Here is a 24,588-nt window from a genome sequence, read left to right on the forward strand (position 1 = left end):
CTTGGTGCCCACTAAGGACTTACCATGGTCAACCGCGCAGTCTTGAAGAGGGCACGGCAGCGCCTCTTCCCCCTCAGGAGGCTGAAAAGATTTGACATGGGCCCTAAGATCCTCAAAAAGTTCTACAGCTGCACCATCGAGAGCAACTTGACTGGCTGCATCATCACTTGGTATGGCAATTGCACCGCCCTTGACCACAAAGAGTGGTGTGGACAGCCCAGTATATCACTGGGGCCGAGCTCCCTTCCATTCAGGACCTCTATATCAGGCGGTGTCAGAGGAAGCCCCAAAAAATTGCCCCCCTCAAAAAATGTGCTCACTCTGCTACCGTCCGGCAAATGGTACCAGAGCATCGGCTCTTGGACCAACAGGCTCCGAGACAGCTTTGTCCCCCAAAGCCATAAGACTGCTAAATAGCCAGACTGCTAAATAGTCCATTAATGGCACCCAAACTATTTGCACTGACCCTACGCACACTAGACTTTATATACACACCATATACACACTCACTAGACTTTATATACACACCATATACACACTCACTAGACTTTATATACACACCATATACACACTCACTAGACTTTATATACACACCATATACACACTCACTCACACACACTACACTGTTACACTGACACAAAACCCTCGTAAATTCACAAGCCCTATATACGCACACACACACATAACACACATACATATATCGACACAAGACAAACACACATACAGTGCCTTGCGAAAGTATTCGGCCCCCTTGAACTTTGCGACCTTTTGCCACATTTCAGGCTTCAAACATAAAGATATAAAACTGTATTTTGTTGTGAAGAATCAACAACAAGTGGGACACAATCATGAAGTGGAACGACATTTATTGGATATTTCAAACTTTTTTAACAAATCCAAAAACTGAAAAATTGGGCGTGCAAAATTATTCAGCCCCCTTAAGTTAATACTTTGTAGCGCCACCTTTTGCTGCGATTACAGCTGTAAGTCGCTTGGGGTATGTCCGAAATGTTTTCCCATTCCTCCTTGCAAAACAGCTCGAGCTCAGTGAGGTTGGATGGAGAGCATTTGTGAACAGCAGTTTTCAGTTCTTTCCACAGATTCTCGATTGGATTCAGGCCTGGACTTTCACTTGGCCATTCTAACACCTGGATATGTTTATTTTTGAACCATTCCATTGTAGATTTTGCTTTATGTTTTGGATCATTGTCTTGTTGGAAGACAAATCTCCGTCCCAGTCTCAGGTCTTTTGCAGACTCCATCAGGTTTTCTTCCAGAATGGTCCTGTATTTGGCTCCATCCATCTTCCCATCAATTTTAACCATCTTCGCTGTCCCTGCTGAAGAAAAGCAGGCCCAAACCATGATGCTGCCACCACCATGTTTGACAGTGGGGATGGTGTGTTCAGGGCGATGGGCTGTGTTGCTTTTACGCCAAACATAACGTTTTGCATTGTTGCCAAAAAGTTCAATTTTGGTTTCATCTGACCAGAGCACCTTCTTCCACATGTTTGGTGTGTCTCCCAGGTGGCTTGTGGCAAACTTTAAACAACACTTTTTATGGATATCTTTAAGAAATGGCTTTCTTCTTGCCAGATTTGTGCAATATACGACTGATTGTTGTCCTATGGACAGAGTCTCCCACCTCAGCTGTAGATCTCTGCAGTTCATCCAGAGTGATCATGGGCCTCTTGGCTGCATCTCTGATCAGTCTTCTCCTTGTATGAGCTGAAAGTTTAGAGGGACGGCCAGGTCTTGGTAGATTTGCAGTGGTCTGATACTCCTTCCATTTCAATATTATCGCTTGCACAGTGCTCCTTGGGATGTTTAAAGCTTGGGAAATCTTTTTGTATCCAAATCCGGCTTTAAACATCTTCACAACAGTATCTCGGACCTGCCTGGTGTGTTCCTTGTTCTTCATGATGCTCTCTGCGCTTTTAACGACCTCTGAGACTATCACAGTGCAGGTGCATTTATACGGAGACTTGATTACACACACGTGGATTGTATTTATCATCATTAGTCATTTAGGTCAACATTGGATCATTCAGAGATCCTCACTGAACTTCTGGAGAGAGTTTGCTGCACTGAAAGTAAAGGGGCTGAATAATTTTGCAGGCCCAATTTTTCAGTTTTTGATTTGTTAAAAAAGTTTGAAATATCCAATAAATGTCGTTCCACTTCATGATTGTGTCCCACTTGTTGTTGATTCTTCACAAAAAAATACGGTTTTATATCTTTATGTTTGAAGCCTGAAATGTGGCAAAAGGTCGCAAAGTTCAAGGGGGCCGAATACTTTCGCAAGGCACTGTACATACGCAGATGCACACTCACACACTTTTACAATCATCATTTGCTGGTGCTACTGTATTCTTTGACTCTTATCTATCCGAATGCCTAGTCACTTTGCCCTGCATTCAGGTACAAATCTACTTCAAGTACCTCATACCTCCTCCGCACATTGATCTGGTACTGGTACTCCCTATATAGAGTGTAGCTCCATTCTCGTGTATTTTGTGTTAGTTCCTATTTTATTTGTATTATTATGTTTAAACTCTGCATTGTTGGGAAAGGCTCATAAGAAATTTCACTGTAAAGTCTACACCAGTTGTAATCGGTGCATGTGATTAAGAAAATTGTATTTGATTTGAGATGTATTCTGAACCATGCAATGTGACACATGCTTTTTTTTTGCTGTATAGGCAACACTGATTGAATTTCTCTACTGCTGCTTAATATTTCACATAAGATTACTGTGATTACCATTGTAAGCACAACCCTGAGTCGACAAAGTTGCACTCAAGCAGGTTAATTATCATTTGGCACTGTAGAGCGATCATTTTTCTGTAATGGAATTCTATGCTAGGGAGTTTTAAATAATGCATCATGGTGTGTATGCTTTGCAGCAGAATATTGTAATACTGTACATTTGGTTACATTGAGACGAATGGGGTGTGGCTAGGTATATCTGGAAACTATGGCTGAGCTGAGGCAGGTTGGTTTAATGAGGGCCAAATAGACTGGATCATTTTGTATGTACTCTCCTAATCCCTCAGAGAGGTCTCGGTCACTTGGCAACCAACCGTTGTCTTCTGAAAAGGAACTCTTAGATAAATACTTAAATAAATAGGGAGGTTTTTAAGTTCTCTCTAGGTCATAATTTATTGCTGGACGGCAGCAAATGTCTGATCGCTTGTTAAAAGCCTCCAAATGTTCGGACCCGGGCGATGACATTCATTATTTTCATTGTTTCCTCTTGTGCTAACCATTTGATCTCAAGTACATACTTTAATAACTTTTCCATAAAAATAAATGGCATGGGGGATTGTGTTAGCAGCAGTCTCTTTCCTCGGGGGCATTAGGGACAAAACGCTTGTGATTAATAATTCATATTTCCTATTTGATCCCCCATCATCATAGAAATCGTTTCCTCCAGCTTTATCCCCTTCGGTCCCAAAAACTGCAGTCTCCTGAGTCACCTCGCCTGTCCTGTAAATGAACACATTAATAATGTTTCTATTGCCCTTGCTATCATTGATATGTACTGCAGTTCGTAGACCCGTGTGTTGTTGGGAGATGGGAAATGGAGAAAAAAACACACCAACTGCGAGTGCAGATAGACTTCAAGTACCTGGATTAGATATCATCTAGCAGTGTTATTACCGAGAGCACCCTCCTTGCGTGAAGTCATTGAGCTTAGGAGGGATCTTCCTTAGCAGAATGAGCCCAGGCCCTGACCATGGTTCACTTCATAACACCTAGGTGCTCTGAGGGAACATTTCCCTTAACACACCCTCAAGTTCAGATGATCCAGGACAAAGAAGTGAAGCGAAATGGAATGTAGAACGAAAATCAAAGGTTGTGAGTTCAAATCTCATCATGGACATCTTTAGCATGTTAGCTATTTAGCAACTGTTCAACTACTTACTACTTTTTAGCTACTTTTCAACTACTTAGCATGTTTGCTAACCCTTCCTCTAACCCTAGCCTTAACCCATTTAACTAACCCTTTCCCTTTCCCTAACACTAACCTTAACCCTTTAACCTAACTCCTGAACTTAAACTTAACCCTAACCTTAACCCTATCCCCTTGTCACGCCTTGTCACGCCTTGGTCATAGTGTTTTGTGTTTTCGTTATATATTTTGGTCAGGCCAGGGTGTGACATGGGTTTATGTGTTGTGTTTCGTATTGGGGTTTTATAGGATTTGGGATTGCTAATGATTAGGGGTGTGTCTAGTTAGGCTTGGCTGCCTGAGGCGGTTCTCAATCTGAGTCAGGTGATTCTCGTTGTCTCGGATTGGGAACCGTATTTAGATAGCCTGAGTTTCACTTTGTATTTCGTGGGTGATTGTTCCTGTCTCTGTGTTTGTTTGCACCAGATAGCCTCAGTCACTTTGGTTTTTCTTTTTTCATTGTTTTGGAAGAGAAGAGAACGAGCGCCATTCTCCTTGCGGAGATGGTGCTAAATACATCAACACGGTCGGTCCCTGGGATTGGGCTGGCCAACACGATTCGTTTTGCTTGGAAGGAAAAGGAGTTGGAGCCTTTAGGACGGGAAACTTTTGGAAGGATAATATTGATGGGGATTCTAAAGCTGACGGTGAAGGACGTGTTTTGTTTCCAAGGCAACTCGTTGGAGGGAGCATACGATGTGGCACTATATACAGAGGAGAAACACGATGATATCCTGAGAAGGGCAAGAGCAGTGGGAGGCGAGAGGCCGATGAGCCACTATGAAATAACAAGCCTGGCGAAGAATAACTTTAGGGTTGTAACTGTCAACATTTACAACCCATACGTTAAGGATGAAGAGGTGAGGGCCTTTCTGGGGAGATACATGGATAATGTCTCCTCAGCAAGGCACCTCAAAGACTCCCTTGGGTTTTGGAATGGGAGGAGAGGCTTCCAGGCCCTCCTCAGAGAGGACCCAAAGGGACATGGTGGCTACCTCCATCCTCCTGCTATGTTCTCCCTAGGGGCTGACAGGGGGACGTTGTTTTATACACGTCAGCCCCCATTTTGCAGGCGCTGTATGGCCTACGGCCACATATTCGCCTCGTGCAGCACAAGAAAATGCAGATTTTGTGGATCTGAGGAACACGAGGCGAAGGATTGTGACAAGCCTAAGGCGTGCCACGGGTGTGGCTCGTCAGCACACCTGTGGCGGGGGTGCCCGGCTCGTCAGAGGTCATATGCGTCTGCGGCTGGGGGGGGAGCAGGAGCGGGGGATGGGGGAAGAAGAGGGGGGGAAGGAAGCAAGCCTCATGACCAGAGTACAGGTCCAGAGGGGAAGGCCGCAAGGAAGGAGGAGGAGCAAGAAGCGGCGGATGGAAGAGAGAAGGAAACGGAAGGCACGGGAGTAGGAGAACCAGGAAAAGCGGCGGAAGAAGGCAACCGAGTGGAGGAGCATGAGAGAGAAGAAAGCGAGGGAGGAGTGTTGGAGAAGGAGACGGTGGAAGAGCAAGTGGACTGGGGGGAAAGTGCCCTGGTGGAAGAGATGAGGGGTATGGTGGAGGAGCTGGTGGGGGGGGAGGGTGGTATCTCTCCACTACCGCCATCACCAAAGAAGAGAATGAAGAGGAGGGTGCGATTGGCCGACAGTGAGAGGGAGGGGATGGCCAAGAGAGTGATGGGGGTGGGAGAAACCTCTGGGTTGCTGCTGGTTTCCCCAGGCCCTCAACTTCTGTTGGGTGGGGACACACCTAACAAGACTCAGGACTGGGTACAGCAGGAGGTGGGGAGTTTTTTGTTTGGGGACTCAGCCTCCCCGATTTTTTTCCAATCCAGCTGCAGCACTGGGGAGGGGGAGGATTGTGGGGGTAGACCCAGGGTGCAGGGCACCCCGGAGCCAAACACTATTCCTGCATCCTGGGTTGGTGAGATGGAGGAAGTGGGGGGGATGTCGGGAGTACGGATGGTGTTTTCACCGGTAGATATGGAGCAGGGGAGCATCGGGTGAGTCTCCTGTTTTAGATTTTTTTTCTGTCTGGGTTTAGAATTTGAGTGTATTACATGTTTTTATTTGATTCTTTCATGGGGTCTAATTTTACTTTTGTTACTTTAAATGTAAGGGGTTTAAGGGATTTTGTTAAGAGGAGGGCGGTTTTTAGTTATTTGGAGGGTGTGGGGTTTGATTTTTGTTTTTTACAGGAGGTTCACCTGAGGGATGGAGGGGATGTTAGTAGGTTTAAGAGGGAGTGGGACAAGGGGGAGTCGGTTTGGGGTATTGGGGGGGTGCACTCATCGGGGGTAGGGATTTTGTGTGGGCACAGGGAGGTAAAAGTGGAGGATTCTTTTGTGGTAATGCAGGGGAGGGTTATAGGGGTGGATGTCACGATAAGGGATTGTAAATTTAGATTAGTGGTGGTGTATGGGCCACAGGTGGTGGCAGACAGGAGGGAGATGGTGGACTGTCTGACGCCCCTGTGTGTCACAAATAGGAAATTAGTGATAGGGGGGGATTTTAATACAGATTTAGGAATAGGGGGGGATAGCAGTGCAGGCGCCATTACCAGGCTAATGGCTTGCCATGGTCTGGTTGATGGTGGTCTGCACACTACTCCGAAAATGGCCGGTCCTACATGGCGCAACTCCAGGGGGGTTGAGCGGAGGCTCGACTATATTTTTGTACCCAGGTCTTTGGGTAAGTTGTCTGGGCGGCTGTTGCCTGTTTTCTTTTCGGATCACGACGGGGTGCTCCTGCAGGTGGGGTCTCCAGTCTGCCTCTTTGGTAGGGGGTACTGGAAGTTAGATCGGGATGTGCTGGAGGAGCAGGCTTTTGTTGACAGGTTTTATGATTTCTTTTGGAGGCTTGAAGGCCTCCGGTCCATGTGCGAGGGGGTGTTAGAGTGGTGGGAATTAGTTAAGGTGAGGATTAGGGCTTTTATAATAGGGTATTGCAAGAGGAAAAAAAGGGAGGAGAGGAGGGAGGTGGATCGTATCCAAAGGTTAATTGAACTCGAGTATGAGGCAGGCAACCTCGGCGGGTCGTTTGACTGGGAGAGATCCGCTACCCTAAAGGCGCAGCTCAGGGAGGTGCAGGAGCGGAAGGCTCGAGCTTTCCTGGAGCGTGCGCATAGTGGCTTTCTAGAACACAATGAGACTTGTTCCGCTATGTTCTTTAAGTCGGTTAGGGCCAGACAGAGTAGGAAGGTAATGCATGGCATTAGGGAAGAAAATGGTAGTATAGTTAGAGAACCAGAGGATATGGTCAGGGTGACAACTGATCATTTCCAAGGTTTATTTAAGGAAAGGGAAATAGATGTAGAGCAGGGAAATGTGTTTTTAGAACACTTGTCCAGGCGGTTGCCGGAGGACATTAGAGAAGTGATGGAGGCCCAGATTTCACTAGAAGAGGTTGAGAGCGCTCTTAGGAGGATGGGAAAAGGGAAGGTGCCTGGGATGGATGGGCTGCCGGCTGAGTTTTATCTCAAGTTTTGGGGTATACTTGGACCAGTGGTCCTCGAAGTCTTGAAGGCCATCCTTGAGACGGGGGTCCCGGGGGGATCAATGGCTGTTGGTGTGCTGTCACTTTTATATAAGAAGGGGGAAGTAACAGACCTTGGCAACTGGCGGCCATTGACCATGCTGTGCGTAGATTACAAGCTACTTGCAAAGGTTTTAGCAGACCGGTTGCGCACAGCCCTTCCCTACGTCGTTCATGAGGATCAGAAGTGCGGGGTAGAGGGCCGCTCTATTAGATGGAACCTACAGTTAATCAGGGACTCCATCGCTTGGGTTGAAGATAGAGGACTGCCTTTAATGGTAGCAGCGCTAGATCAGGCGAAAGCCTTTGATCGCGTGAATAGATCCTTTTTATTCAGAGTGTTAGGTCGATTAGGATTTGGGGAGAAGTTCATAGGATGGATTCGTACATTATATGTCGGAGCGGGGTGCCGAGTTAGTGTAAATAGTCACTTGGGTGACGTTTTTGACCTCTCGTCTGGGGTCAGGCAGGGGTGCCCACTCTCGGCTCTCCTCTTCGTTCTGTACATGGAGCCTCTGGGGGCTGCCATTAGGGCAGACACAGGGGTGGAAGGCTTGTTGATCCCTGGAAGTGGTGGGCTGCGTGTTAAGATGACGCAGTACGCCGACGACACTTCCTTGCTGCTGTGCAAGGACTCGTGCCTGACAAGGTCCCTTGCCATCTTTGGGGATTTCACCCGAGCGTCGGGAGCGGTTCTGAACCATGCAAAGTCTTCCGTCAAGTTTTTCGGTAGATGGCGCGGTAGAACGGATGTGCCCGGGGGGTTATCTCTCTGTGAGGGGGCCCTGAGGATTCTCGGAGTCCATTTTGAGACCTCCGGCTCAGCGACGCTGAACTGGAACATGCGTATCGCAGTGGTACAGAGGAAGCTAGCAATGTGGAAGGCTAGGTATTTGTCTTTTATGGGCAAAGTCCTGGTCCTAAAGGTGGATGTGTTGCCGTCTCTTTTGTATTTGGCGTACATCTACCCATTGCCGGCTTGTCTGAGGAGGCCTCTAGTGAGGCTTGTGTTTCAGTTCATGTGGAGTGGCAGGTGCGAGTGGGTCGCCAGGGCGCGCATGATCTGTCCCATCGGGGAGGGAGGTAGGGGGGTACCACATTTCCCCCTCAAGCTGGACACAATTTTTGTTTCTTTCTTGTTAACGGAGCTTGCTCATCCAGTGATACACCCATCCGGTTACCTCCTGCGGGTGTTCTTCTCATATCAGGCGAGAAGCATAATGGTGTGGTCTAACACGGGTCCTCGGGCAGAACAGCTGCCGTGGCACTTTGGTCATGCGGCCAAGTGGCTGCGTGCGCACCCTGAGGTTGAAGTTGCCCGAGTAGGTTTAGATCACAGGCACCTGTACGAGGAGGCCAGAAAGGCAGGGAGTCCGGTGCCTGTAGTGGGCATCTCGGAAGTGGTCTGGGAGGGAGTGCAGACGCGGGGTCTGGACAACAGGCTCAAGGACCTGAATTGGTTGAGCCTCCATAGGTGCTTGCCGGTACGTTCCATCATGTACCGGTATAGTTTGGTGCAATCCCCCACCTGTCCAAGATCCTCTTGTGGCAGGGAGGAGACTGTGCGCCATGTCTTTTGGGACTGTGCCTTTGCCGGAGTAGTATGGTCTAGGGCACGGGTGTTGTTAGGTTTGGTAAGGGGGGATTTTGTATTGACGTGGGCCAGGTTAGAGAGAGGTGTAGGGAGAGCGAGAGGGACGGATAGGGACAGGTTTCTGCTCTGGCTTCTCATGAGTCTCTTTAAACGGGGGCTGTGGGAAGCCAGGCAGAACATGGTGAAGACAGGGAGAGATTGGGGGGTGGAAGGGATAGTGAGGAGGGTGGAAGGAGATTTGAGGGGGAGGATGAAGAGGGAGGAGAGGAAGTGGGGGCAGCATGCTGCTCGGGAGAGGTGGAAGGGGGGTTTAGGGCTGGGTGTCATTTAGATTTGTAAGGGGATAGATTAGGGATGGGGAGATAGGGAAAGGTATTTTGTAGGGTGACGGGAGGGAAGATGCTCCCCTGAGGTTTTGTTTGGGGTTTATGTTTAGTTAAATTAGTTAAATTAAAATACCATTATTTGAGTATGTATGAAAATTATGAGTTGTAAAGAATGAATGGTATTGAAGATAATAAATTATTTTTTATAAAAAAAAGATAGGTTTCACGTTCCGTTTGTTGTTTTGTATTTAATAGTTATTTAATGTATCGTCATTTTTCTCATTAAAATATCATGATCAACCACCACGCTGCATTTCGGTCCTCTCTTTCAACAAACGAAGAACGCCGTTACAGAATCACCCACCACACTCGGACCGAGCAGCGTGTTAACAGGCAGCAGCGAAGGGAGGACGTTATGGACAGCAGAGGCTTTGAGTATACGACGTGGGAAGAAATAGACAGGTGGGCGGCCGACCCAGAGAGAGTGCCTGAGCCCGCCTGGGATTCGCTGGAACAGTGCGAAGAGGGCTATAGACGAATGGAGTCGAAAAGAAAGTCACGGAGGCGCAGAGCGAAAACCGAAAAGCAGCCCCAAAAATGTATTGGGGGGGGGGGGGCTCAGAAGGAGAGTGGCTGAGTCAGGAGATAGACCTGAGCCAACTCTCCCTGTTTATCGTGAGGAGCCAAGGAGGAGACCAGAACCAAAGCCAGTGTTGGAGGTGAGCGAAACAGAGACTGTGAAGGAGTTAATGGGGAAATTGGAGGAGAGAGAAATGAGGGAGTTGCTGTGTTGGTGCTTTTTGCATGGAATTCGCCCGACGGAACGTGTTGGGGATTTGATGGCACCTGGGTTAGCGCTCCATACTCGTCCTGAGGTGCGTGTTAGTCGGCTGGTGAAGTTGGTGCCAGCCTCACGCACCAGGCCTCCTGTGCACATCCCTAGCCTTGCACGTCCTGTGCCAACACTGCTCTCAAGATCTCCAGTACGCCTTCACGGTCTAGCCCATCCTGTGCCACCTCCACACTCCAGTCCGCCGGTAGCAGCTCCCCGCACCAGGCTTCCTGTGCGTGTCCTCGATCCAGTACCACCAGTTCCAGCACCACGCATCAGGCCTACAGTGCGCCTCGCCTCTCCTGCGCTGTCGGAGTCTCTCGCCTGTTCAGCGCAGCCAGCGCTTTTCTCCTCTCCTGCGCTGCTGGAGTCTCCCGCCTGTTTAGCGCAGCTAGAGCCTTTCTCCTCTCCTGCGCTGCCGGAGTCTCCCGCCTGTTTAGCGCAGCCAGCGCTTTTCTCCTCTACAGCGCTGCCGGAGTCTCCCGCCTGTTCAGCGCAGCCAGAGCCTCTCTCCTCTCCTGCGCTGCCGGAGTCTCCCGCCTGTTCAGCGCAGACAGAGCTGCCAGCCTGCAGGGAGCAGCTGGAGCTGCCAGCCTGCAGGGAGCAGCTGGAGCTGCCAGCCTGCAGGGAGCAGCTGGAGCTGCCAGCCTGCATGGAGAAGCCAGAGCTGCCAGCCTATATGGAGCAGCCAGAGCTGTCAGTCTGTAAGAAGCCACAAGAGCTGTCAGCCTGCATGGAGCAGCCAGAGCTGTCAGTCTGCATGGAGCAGCTGGAGCTGCCAGCCTGCATGGAGCAGCTGGAGCTGCCAGCCTGCATGGAGCAGCTGGAGCTGCCAGCCTGCATGGAGAAGCCAGAGCTGTCAGCCTGCATGGAGCAGCCAGAGCTGTCAGTCTGCATGGAGCAGCCCGAGCTGTCAGTCTGCATGAAGCAGCCCGAGCTGTCAGTCTGCAAGGAGCTGTCAGTCTGCAAGGAGCTGCCAGTCTGCAAGGAGCTGTCAGTCTGCAAGGAGCTGTCAGTCTGCAAGGAGCTGTCAGTCTGCAAGGAGCTGTCAGTCTGCACGGAGCTGTCAGTCTGCAAGGAGCTGTAAGTCTGTAAGAAGCCGCCAGAGCTGTCAGCTTATATGGAGCAGCCAGTGCCGCCAGTCTGCCCAGCGCCGCCAGTGCCGCCAGTCTGCCCAGCGCCGCCAGTCTGCCCAGCGCCGCCAGTGCCGCCAGTCTGCCCAGCGCCGCCAGTGCCGCCAGTCTGCCCAGCGCCGCCAGTGCCCCCAGTCTGCCCAGCGTCGCCAGTCTGCCCAGCATCGCCAGTCTGCCCAGCGCCGCCAGTCTGCCCAGCATCGCCAGTCTGTCAGGATCAGTTAGATCCACCAGTCAGCCAGGATCCACCAGTCTGCCAGGATCCACCAGAAGTGCCAGTCAGCCAGGATCGGCCAGGATCTGCCAGTCAGCCAGACTCTTCCAGATCCGCCAGTCAGCCAGAATCTTCCAGATCCGCCAGTCAGCCAGACTCTTCCAGATCCGCCAGTCAACCAGACTCTTCCAGATCCGCCAGTCAGCCAGACTCTTCCAGATCCGCCAGTCAGCCAGACTCTTCCAGATCCGCCAGTCAGCCAGACTCTTCCAGATCCGCCAGTCAGCCAGACTCTTCCAGATCCGCCAGTCAGCCAGACTCTTCCAGATCCGCCAGTCAGCCAGACTCTTCCAGATCCGCCAGTCAGCCAGATTCTTCCAGATCTGCCAGTCAGCCAGACTCTTCCAGATCTGCCAGTCAGCCAGACTCTTCCAGATCTGCCAGTCAGCCAGACTCTTCCAGATCTGCCAGACTCTTCCAGATCTGCCAGTCAGCCAGTCTCTTCCAGATCTGCCAGTCAACCAGAATCTTCCAGATCTGCCAGTCAACCAGAATCTTCCAGATCTGCCAGTCAACCAGAATCTTCCAGATCTGCCAGTCAACCAGAATCTTCCAGATCTGCTAGTCAACCAGAATCTTCCAGATCTGCTAGTCAACCAGAATCTTCCAGATCTGCTAGTCAACCAGAATCTTCCAGATCTGCTAGTCAACCAGAATCTTCCAGATCCGCCAGCCAGCCAGGATCTACCGGAGCCTACTACCTACCTGAGCTTCATCTCAGTACTGGGCTTCCTCTCAGTACTGGGCTTCCTCTCAGTACTGGGCTTCCTCTCAGTACTGGGCTGCCCCTCAGTTCCGGGCTGCCCCTCAGTTCCGGGCTGCCCCTCAGTTCCGGGCTGCTCCTCAGTTCCGGGCTGCCCCTCAGTTCCGGGCTGCCCCTCAGTTCCGGGCTGCCCCTCAGTCCCGAGCTGCCCCTCAGTCCCGAGCTGCCCCTCAGTCCCGAGCTGCCCCTCAGTCCCGAGCTGCCCCTCAGTCCCGAGCTGCCCCTCAGTCCCGAGCTGTCCCTCAGTCCCGAGCTGTCCCTCAGTCCCGAGATGCCCCTCAGTCACGAGCTGCTCCTCAGTTCTGTGGGGTTCTGGGTGAGGACTATTAGGCCATGGTCGGCGGCGAGGGTGGATTATCCCAGGACGCGAAGGGGAGGAACTAGGACATTAATGAAGTGGGGCCCACGTCCCGAGCCGGAGCCGCCACCATGGACAGACGCCCACCCGGACCCTCCCTATGGTTTTGAGGTGCGTCTGGGAGTCCGCACCTTAGGGGGGGGGTTCTGTCACGCCTTGGTCATAGTGTTTTGTGTTTTCGTTATATATTTTGGTCAGGCCGGGGTGTGACATGGGTTTATGTGTTGTGTTTCGTATTGGGGTTTTATAGGATTTGGGATTGCTAATGATTAGGGGTGTGTCTAGTTAGGCTTGGCTGCCTGAGGCGGTTCTCAATCTGAGTCAGGTGATTCTCGTTGTCTCGGATTGGGAACCGTATTTAGGTAGCCTGAGTTTCACTTTGTATTTCGTGGGTGATTGTTCCTGTCTCTGTGTAGTTTCACCAGATAGGCTGTAGTTAGGTTTCACGTTCCGTTTGTTGTTTTGTATTTAATAGTTATTTCATGTATCGTCATTTTTCTCATTAAAATATCATGATTAACCACCACGCTGCATTTCGGTCCTCTCTTTCAACAAACGAAGAACGCCGTTACACCCCTGGCCTAGCTAACGTTAGCCACCTAGCTAGAATTCGTACACGTCATAAGTTTATCAAATTCGTAACATATTGTGCATTTGTAACACATAATACGCAAAACGGGTGATGTCATACAAAACGGGTGATGGACATCCACAAATGAATACATATCATACGAACATTAGATATCATACTAAATGGAGTATCTCGAATTTAAATACAGAATAATAAGAAATGCTCTGAGACCAGGTTGCATTATGAGACAAAGCCAATCCATATCCCAGCCTTCCTCTTATCCTCAGCAAAAATCCATGGAAACAATCAGTGATGTTTTTATACATCTGTCCCTATGCTAGTGGGGCATCCATCACTTAATCCAATTAGAGGGAAAGTTTCATTCTTTATGTTAACTAATTCAATTCAATGTATTTACGGCCTTGCTGTATTTAAGGCATGGCTGAGTGGCACACAGATGTCTGTTTAGGACTCTTGCTCCTGTGATGTGCCAGGTTCCTGCCTGTCTTTCAGGGCTTAATGGGAAACCCTAATGGTAGGGCAGAGATTGGAGATTAAAACAAATAGGTGCATTTAAAAAGCTATCTGAAAAAGGTTTGCAGCACATTGGTCATCTCGTATTAAATTGAGGCCCGGGTTGTTATAAACCTCGGAGGAAATTATGCTTCATAATTGAGAGTACTACATTTTTAGACAGAAAATCATGACTGTATTGGTTAGTGTTCTACGTATTTAATCAAAACAGAAAAGAATTCAAATTGTCAGGGGAAATGGATAATTGCAGTATATCTCATATTCTTGAATTATTGTGGCTTTTAAGTCAGTCAGGAAGGTAAATATACATGGGAAGGTACGTGATAGTGGATGGATGGATATTAATATCCTCGTGGCAATGCTGTAGTCAGATGTATCATTTGGGGATTATTGAGAGAGACAAAACCATAACGTTGAGGCCACATAAAATCCATATTCACCAAAAAGTATACAGACGCCATGTTGTTTATGACCATACATCTGTTGCCTATAACCGCACATTTCCTAACGCAATAAAGCTGTTTATAAAACACGTCCGCGGAATATAAATTCAGACCGACTGATACTGAGATGTATACACGTCCAGGACGACATTCTCTCTGAAAATAAATAACTCCGCTGGACACACGTCCACAGTAATGTCAATCAAAACAACCTCTTCTATTTCACCGTCATAAAAAATATATAATTCCATCATAATTTTTTTTTATCGAAATCAATAATATAACCTCCTGTACAAATACCTTCATTTTGAATGTGCAACACAGTTTATTCCGATTTATGAGATTTCCATCAGGCTTCTCAGTAAAGTCGGTGCAGTTCATTCAACAAAAGCTCAAATCTATGACTGCTCTTATGTTTGTAGCTGACATTCAGCCCTGGCAGTTGTCATCTTTGTTCTGTCCACATCGAGTAGTTGGCTTACTGAATACTAAAGGCTTCTCTGTGACCCAGTTGAAACTTTATTCTTTAAAGATACGCCGTGTTTGATGGTAACTGGCAGATGTGCTATCTCCTTCATTTCTGATGATCAAAGGTATGCCTTGTGATACATGTTCACATCACATTATCAATAGATATTGGCGGCGACAAGGTCTAATTGAACTGGTGAAGTTTGCTGTCCGTTCCCAGCACACAGCTTTGGTAGAGCTCCAGCTGTCCCTCCCATTTCATGTAAAAAGGAAATATATTTTTTTTGTTAATTGTGGAAGGAACACAAACTTTTGAAGGCCAGATATTTAACATGATTGATCTTAACTCCTTAAAACAGTGTACGTGCAATCTACGCCCCTACACACTGAACTAAACCATTTGCTTTGAGAATTCCAGAAAATAACATGTGCTCCTCTCTCAGAAAAACCCATGCCAGGCAAGCGAAAATAAATGTAGTATTCCTGGAGTCAAGGAAGACTAGTGATATCTGACAAGCAGAGTTTGAGAGAAATAAGTCATCTGTTTTTGAGAGTGTTTTCAATGCATCGGTAAGTAACGGCATAGAGAAACCACCTGTAATGCATTGTGAATGTATTTGTAATCATGTATTCAACTGTAAAAGCTGCTACAATATTAGGAGCTGTGAGCTGTACAAAATGCTTATTGCATTGGTGCATTTCCAATGAATGGTGATATGCCACATCAGTGTGTTACAGAGGCATCTGAGTTCAGTGCAGATGAGTCTATAAGCCTGCCCACTGTACCAATCTACATAACACAGAGTATCATCATTAGCCTCTACAGTAGGTATGAAATATCACCAGTAGAATTCCCTAGTATTATTGGTATTTGTGCTATAAACATACATCTGAGCTGGTAATGACTGTCATTAGGGTCCAGACAGTGTAGTGTCATAACGAATATTAGCAAAAATGTATTTTTGGTGTTTTTCAACTCCATACTATCCTCCTCTGAAACGATATGATTGAGAAATGAATCAACTTCTCAGCGGCCTACACAAGCATGTCTAAAAGAAACATAAGCTTGTGCCGCTAATGGACTAAAGAATGTCTGATGTTGAAATCTTGAGCAGAGAGAGACAACCCGAACAAAGTATTCTTAACACATTGCTAGCATGACACTAATGACATGAAAACACGGTGTGCCTTCTCTCTCTCTCACTCTCTCTCTCTTTACTCTCTCTACTATTGCTATTCCCTCTCTTCTCTCTCTACTCTCCCTCTCTCCCTCAGACAGGATTAATTCTAGAGTCCCCTGTGCAGACAAGCCGAATGGGGATTTGCCACACAATAAGCTCAACCCTTTATAATTGCCTTTGGTAACAGTGAGAACCGTGTAATATGCAGGAATGAATCTGGACAGAGGGTCTGAGTCTGAGGTATCTTAAGGACCAAAGAAAGAAGAAGGAAATAGCACTGGTGAGAGCTCAAGCCTATATGTTTCTGTCCTGTTGTGCACATAGCAGGCTGCAGGTACAGTACAGTACCAGCCTATCCAGTGTTGAGCATCTGTGTGGATTCTGCAGGGATTGGATGCAGTTGAGCAGCAGAGGGGAGCTGACATGCACCTTTATCACACGGCTTAGGGAGACTGAGGATGCACATAGACAGGGCCCAGTGATGGATGTGCCGCAGGCAATGCCTCCCCTCTTCCTCTGACAGAGCTGCTGTAATCTGTTACAGTGGCGCCTCCATTAACTTCATGACACATGTGCAGCTGCACTTGCCGTCACTGACCCCGCACTGGCTCCTCCGCATTCTATAACTCCATTCAGGCTCTGATGGAGAGGAGATAAAGACATCTGGATATCTGCATGCAACATGCAGGCTTTGTGTAATTAGTGCAGAGATCCTGCAACCATGTCTATCCTCCCTGCTGGTTAAGATGGTATACAAGTGCACTTCTAGTGGAGATACCTGAGATCCAACCAATGGTGACTTCAAACATGAGGTGAGAACGTCCAAATCATTCCAAATGACTCATAAAGGGCAGATAACATATCTTTGTGTTGAATCTGCAAATCGTAGATTATGTTCACGTCTGTCTTGGATCAAAGCTTTACACAGAGATCTATATCCGTTGAAGCCTGCTAATCCTTTCCTCTTTCAGGTATACATCAAAAGTGAAATATCAAATGAACTGAGACCTGTTTCAGAAGTCCATAATAGCAGCAGTGCAAGAGGTTTCCTGTAGTCAAAGGTTGTCCTGGGTAAAACCCAATCCTTGGTCACTGCACCCATCCATGACTGCTTAGTAGGCAGCAAGTGAGTCTTGGAATCTGTCCAAGCTGTGTGATCACTGAGGCAATGTGGTTCATACCTATACTTAGCGCTTATGCACAGGCAATCCTAATGACTTCTGAACACGATTTCTAATGACATAACATCTGATGTCTTGCTATGAAAGGGCATTAAAGGAGGACACTTGTAGGGGTGACGGATGGAAAACGATGACGGCATAGTAACGGTGGTGTATGAAACCCAGTCTGACGGTTCGGCTCTAAGGCAGGAAAATAAGTCCTAACATTTAATAGCTCTATAAAAGTGACAGCATTTCTATTGACGCACTCAGCGAATTGCGTTGGGATGCTACCCACAGATCAAGAATTGATAATCACTCATTTATGTATGCAGAGCCAGACGATTTACTTCCACCCTGGGTCAACCTAATCCCCAAAGCCTATAATTGAAGTCAATCATGGGCAGTAGTGGCAATAGCCTTGGGCTACAAAGACCACTACCTGCATTTATTTGAATACACAAACTCAATTAGCCCGAATCTGAGCTTGAATTCTTGATCTCATTCTGTCTTACTAAACAATGAGGCATGCATGGTTGGAGGGATGCGCCACAGAAGCCAGTCAATCGCTGAAAAAAATCCACTGTTATTTTGATTATGGGATGAAAGACAAAGCTCATTTCCATTGAAATCCCATAAAATCAGGGATTACCGTGTTTTACCCTCAATCCCACGCTGACCTTTCTGTACCTTCATGTGAAGCACAACCCAATGAACATCTCGGCATATGTGAAAAGGTCATTTGGGGTACGGCTATGGCATTGGATTTCACTGTGATTAAACTAAGCCAACATGATGACAATGTCACAACGATCCATAATCTACTTGATCATTCTTCTGTTATGACGGTAAGACACAAGATTCATTTTAGATATTCATTAATTTCATAAATCTATTTCATGATTACAGTGCATTACAATCGCTGTCTTTATTTTTCTCATAGCCGTATGGCAAAGACAAAATGTTGTTATTCGGCTCAGTCTACTGAAAGTCAACTACTGTACTATTTTTACTTGGTCTAGATGGTCACACTTTCTCATAGGCACTATAAACGTACACATAAAGATGACGGACATTTCTATCCCCCACTGTTTCAGCCACGGGCCACACAGGAACTCTGAAAATCGATTTAACACCCCATGGTTTATGATCTTCCCTCACCAGGAGTGCTTATACAGCACATGACCTCTGACCCTGGACTGAATTTTCTACACTTGCTCTCTGCTCTTGTCTTTGATGTAGTCCTGACAACCCTTTTGGACAAAACATCACTGGACAACTGAGGTCACTAAATATCCTTCACTTTTATTTCTCCCCCATCCAATTTCCACCACAATCATATCTCAGTTGCAGCCGTACAGTAGGGCATCTGGACCCTGAGGGGGTGGCGTTCAACAATCCCATAATAACCCTGAGCATCCGGTAATGAATTGTTGTCACTAACAACGTTGTGTACTTCCTTGCCGTAGCAACACAGGTGAGAGATCATCTGTTTTCATGAGGTGTATCCAGGGGAGCAGCGAGACAAATTGTAGACCTGTGTGGGAGCAGCAGTGCTATTTGGCTGAATGCCTTGTCCTGCTGAAATCTTCCCCAGAGTGCCCTGTGCTGGCATCAGGTTCCATACAGGGGAAAGGAGAGGGGCTATCGGCTCCTGCCCACACAATCACAATATAACATGCAGCATTCTTTACTGAAGCAGGCTGCTCAAGTAACTCAGTAACCTAAAACCCAGCATTGCTGGCACATGATAATTAAGGTCATCTGTTTGCCAGCCAACAAAACAATTATTTTAGAGAGATAATGATATGGCCCTGTGTCTATGGTGAGTGATCTAGCAAGGAGGCGTTTGACAGAAATGGAGACCTTTGGCTGGGAAGGAATAAATCTTTAGATTGATCTATCACATTAATCTCTCGCACTCTGGCTTGTCAAATGTTTTCACAGTCTGTCTATTTGTTGGTTGACCCCTCATTTGTCGCTGGAGTTGGAGTATCGGGTCTTCAGTTCATACATCCTTAATACAATACAATGAATTCGTTCTTTGTTGTTAATTGTTGACAATTGCAGAGTTACTCTGTATCTCAAAATTATACTCCCAATTGCAACATTGCATTGTATTTCCATATATTCCCGTGTTGGATTTCATATTGAACTGCTACCATGGGTATCGTTCGGAAATGAATGAGTGAATTAATAAATTCATGAATAAATCAATGAAGTACAAGCGTACCTAGACGCACAGTACATTTACCGCCATGTAATGGAGAATTCTTAATGGTACGCCCAGTGTTCTTGTAAAGCAGCAGCTAGTGTTTTCTCTCTTGTCAGACGGAGGAAGTAGACTTTTATGGAAATGAGGAACTCTGCCACAGGGGTGCACATGGTGAATGAGGCACTAGATACAGTCAATCTATATTTGTTATTCATCATCTTTTTTTTCTGGCCCTGTTTTGAGTTCCAATTTCAACATTCTTCGCTTCTGCCCTTTCATCTCTCTTGGAGTTGCTGCAATTTACACTTCGTCTTTCAATTCATTCCTGTCTGATGTAGTCCTTGGTTATCAGTTCACCTCATGCTTTTCCTCCTCACTCGCACATCTAAAAGGTTGAGAGATGACTCACAACTCCACTCACTTCAGTGAGAGCCGAGGCAAAGGCCTTTTTCTATCACCTTTCAAAACACCCTCCTCTTATTAAATGCCCACACATACATTCTATTTCATCCCGAACAAGAAGCAGGGGGCATTTTCACGCTGTTGACATCATAAATCTGAACTAGATTAAAAAGTGCTACTCTAGTGTTCGGGTGGGTTATACACCGTCATTATTCACCTTGGGTGGAGTGGATGGACCAGCCAGCCTCAAAGAGAGGAAAGCATAGATAGACCAAGCTCAGATCTCACACTCATTCCTGCTCCGCCAGTGCCATCTGCTGTTCACAGCAGGCTTCGCCACATCTTTCCCTCCCTCGCTGCACTCCTCGCTATTCAATTCCTGGCTTTGTGAATCTGCTCTGGCTCAGTGATCAACACCTATTTTCTGCAAATGTCAACAAGTATTGTGTTTACCGCTCAACAATTACAGAATACAATAACTCGTTTTCAGACAATGCATATGAAGAAGAAAAGCGTTAACCACCATTATGTTGATGAGACTGGAAAACAACAAATAACCCTGGTTTTTCTCATTTACTGTGTCAGGCCCTGTGTAAATTATCAGTGTACACTGAAATGAAAAGAGACATGCTCTCTAATGGTGTGGTGAAAGAGGACTTATTATAGGCCTTTCCTTGTGCAGAGCAACACGGTGATGCATTATAGATACGGCCTGCACACTTGATCACATCCCACATTAAATGGTCGGAGATTTGGTGCGGACAAATCACATTTCATCTGGGGAAAACTAACAGGCTCAGATAGCAGATGACAGTGGCGCATCCTCTCTTCTTCAAGAGTCATGAGAAATGTAAGACAATATAAATGTTCAATTTATATTCTGTCTATCAGAAAAATTGAAATGGAGAGGTGCAGCACCACTAAAGAGAGACATGAGTCGGAATAACTGAACTTTACAAAAAATTCAAACAAAATGTTTTTGAGAAAATAAAAGACAATGCTGTGTAAAAAGAACATAAAATGTGCTTTGTTAAAAAGTGTGTGGGGGGTGGAATGTCATGGGGAGGTTAACGAAACAATGATACTATGAAGGCCTTGTCAAATGAAATGTCAACCATTGTTAGCAGATTGTCCAATGGTAATGTTTCCATTGAGGTGCAAAAAAAGGTATGTTTCTGATGTCTGTGATGTTGATGCTTTTATCCAAAATGATTGTGGGCACACAACCACTTGTATGAGCTACATGAATATATGAGTCATATTCAATTGGAAGTGTCTACAAAGTCCATTTATGCACAATTAACTTCACAATGAAATATGACTCAAATGCTCAGCCCGAATTTCCACCATGACCACAGGTCCCCTTTGCTTTAAGTATCTAATGTCGTAGTGTACATAGCTACCATACATGTATGTCATGGTCTAATCCTGACATCGGGACACCAGCATGGCATCTCTGACAAGTCCTATAGCTGTGCCTTTAACCCCTCTGGCCTGGTAGATCCTGGGGAGAAGCTCTTTTTCCACATGTAGTCCCAAACTCCAGACTGAAGACAGAGGATCCCACCGACCTTTGATCCCAGACATACTGTGGCTCTGACAGCTTAACATTACATTCAGCACCTGGCCCTAATCTCCCTAATTTAAAAATGATGCCTGTATGAGATGAGGTAGTTGTCCACTCTGAATGACAGTCTTCTTGGGCAATGCTCCCCTGATCCTGAATCTAGATGATATGAAAAGGAGATGGGGAATACCTATTCAATATGAGAGGTATTTTACCATCTCAATATCTACACATATCTATTATTACTTGGTCAATTCTGCTTTGCTTAGATGTGGGAAAAAATACATTAAAAAAGGTTTAAATGCGTAATCAGGTATATCAAATGCTGCATTTGGCCAAAATTCCACCAGAGCAATGCATTCATTTTGAACTCTTAATTGACTCCATTGCAGTCCTCTGTCTGGTGTATACTGGAAGATTGAAAGCGTATGGTCGGTACCAATAATTATACATTTACCTGGAGGTCAGCTTTGAACTTTGTTCCTTGCCTGATTTTCCAGCCTGCCCCCAGATTGAATAAAATGACCTGGCTCGTGCCAACCCCTGCAGCTTGGAGGAACAAGCACCTGCTGTGCCAGTCTGCAAAGGTGACAGACCTGGCAGCTTGTAGATTAAATAAAGCTGTCTACTATGTGCCAAGGTAATGGCTTCTCAAACATCAGTTACATGTAACACTGATGCCATGTCAGAGTTGCTTTGTTGGGTAGCTCTCTACAGGGTATTGGGGGAGGCAAAGACTGTTGCTGCTGGACAGACCAAGGCTCACGATTACACTGTTAAATGCATGAAAATGCAAATGTTATGTTTAGAAAAATACAGCCACATTCTTTTGATGTTTACGGTCACAACTGGGTGGCATCTTGATAAGGATTTTCAATCTGTCAGAGAGAGATGACATTTTTGTGGGAATCCATTTTGTTGAGATAACATAATTTCGTATTTCACATCCACATACTGGTATTGATGGTTCCCATGACAAAGAATCAATCCTAAAATATAACAAATGGGCTCAATTCATAGAAGGAAATTGTTCCCATTTGCCCCCAGCTGTTCAATACACATTTGAGGCCCAGTCAAGAGCTGTGTAATGAATGTGTGCTGGCTTGTTTACCCAGAGAGACAGAGACATAATTTCAGACTCCATGTTTCTGGCTTGTACTTTGCCAAGGCCTCATGCCATGATGCAACAAAGCCTGTTTCCCGGGAAATATTCTGGGCTGATTTTCACAGCTGTTAGGCCTTTCTCTCTGGCACTCTCCACGTTACATCCCTTACCAGGTTATCAGATGCAGATAACCACTGCAGCCATGATTCATCAGCAATACTGGCTCGCTCTGTTCTGAAGGGCAATGTTAAGGAATCTCACACCACACATACAGTAATGTTAACAACCTGCATCTTAGTATACATGATGGGCAAGGGATAGATACTCTTTGTTAAAAAAAGTTGGCAAATAAAGAGATTGAAGCACTCCCTTCACATAAAAGCATTTAGGCCCAGTGAATGAGTTCAAGGACAGGGACAAACTCATGATCGATAACAGTTAGGAATCCAAATTTAGAGCATTATTCATCTTGACTACTTTGGCCCACAGTTATTGATTGATAGACAATGTTGTCGAAATGACAAAGATGAATGGGAGTCAAGTAATATGACAAAGAACTTACAATAAATCAATTTTTTTGCACAGATATTAGTTTGGGTTATATTATTAATTCACCTAGACTGGTTGCATAGGCATGCTAATAGATATTATTGATTTGACTTGAGGTTTGGACGTTTGGGGCTCTCCGGTACAGATGTCAATAAGCATCCATTTCCAAGGGCATTCAGCAAATTGAGAAGAAATTCAATTTGCCATCCTTCATCCAAAAGTGTGCTGTTGTGTGGGATTTCATGACATCTTCCATCAAGAGAAACCAATGCCGTGGAACTCAGAGGGAGACTAAGGGACTTGCAGTGCATGCTAGACATGTTGATGGCTATAACCATTGCTAGTTTATCCTCTTTGGATGGGTGTTTAGGGCTCAGTGTTTAGGGCTCTAAACATACCTTCAGCAGAATAGCATCATTTTAAACTCAAATAATGTACATTTACATATACAACTACAATTTTACTTTCCTAAAGTAATCCTGTCGACTATACCAACATGAAGTGTTTGATACCTTTGGTCAGCATTTCACTGATTCAAGATGTGATATCTCTGCTGGTCTGTAGGGGGAACTCTATCAACATGAGCCCATATATTTAAATGTGCAAGCTGAGACAGGTAGCTGGTTAATTAACATGAAATGTCATCCTGCAGCTAGTCCAGTTGCAGCCCCAACTAGACCTTGTTTCAAATGTATAAAAAAAATGATCATATTTGTATGCCTAGCAATCAACAAATGTCCATTGTTTAAATCATACTTTTACAAGTCTCTGTCACAAATTCCAGCTTCAATAAACCCCCTATGGTGAACAACATGTGAGCTAGAGGCTTGTATAATGGCTATTTAGATGTTTAAGTTCATCGTTCGCCGTTAGGGGGTCTTGCCTGCCGCCTATGGTGAATGAGATGTGAACGAGAGGCTTGTAGAATCATGACTATTTTGAGTTTTCAGTTCATCGTTCGCCGGCAGGGCATGCTGTGGGCATTACTGACTCAAATGAACAAAATTAGTCTGAATATTCGTTATTTTCACTGAACGAGTAACACATACTCTCCACATCAAGGAAAGTAGAGTAATATAAATGAACTAAATATGTCAAATTATTTTATATTTTAATTTAGGATGATAGTAAATGAAGCAAACGCACAGATTTTTACAAAAATCACATTTATTTCTCACTAGTTTAACCATTTAGAGTTTAAAAATGATCTTATGCGCAATTTAACTGGGAGCTCTAGAAAGAGTTCCCATAGTGACTGTAAAGGTCAGTGTTGCCAATTTAGCAACTTTGTCGCTAAGTGAGTTTTCAGACTATTCCAGTGACTTTAACTGGTAAAAGGGTGGCGCAGTGGTCTAAGGCACTGCATCTCAGTGCTAGAGGCATCATTGCAGACCCTTGTTCAATTCCAGGCTGTATCACAACTGGGCAATTCTCCCAGCGTCGCTGGGGTAGGCCACCATTGTAAATAAGAATTTGTTCTTTAACTAGAATTTGTCTAGTTAAATAAAGGTACAATAATTCAGATACTTTTCAGGCTGCCTTTTAGGGAGTTATGACATTGAGGATCTCTATGGGGGGGGGGGGTTCCAATCAATTCTGCCATAAACGAGAGCGAGAGAAGCTGTC

This window comes from Oncorhynchus kisutch, linkage group LG10 (genome assembly GCF_002021735.2).
Source record: "Oncorhynchus kisutch isolate 150728-3 linkage group LG10, Okis_V2, whole genome shotgun sequence".
NCBI classification, from domain to species: Eukaryota; Metazoa; Chordata; class Actinopteri; order Salmoniformes; family Salmonidae; genus Oncorhynchus; species Oncorhynchus kisutch.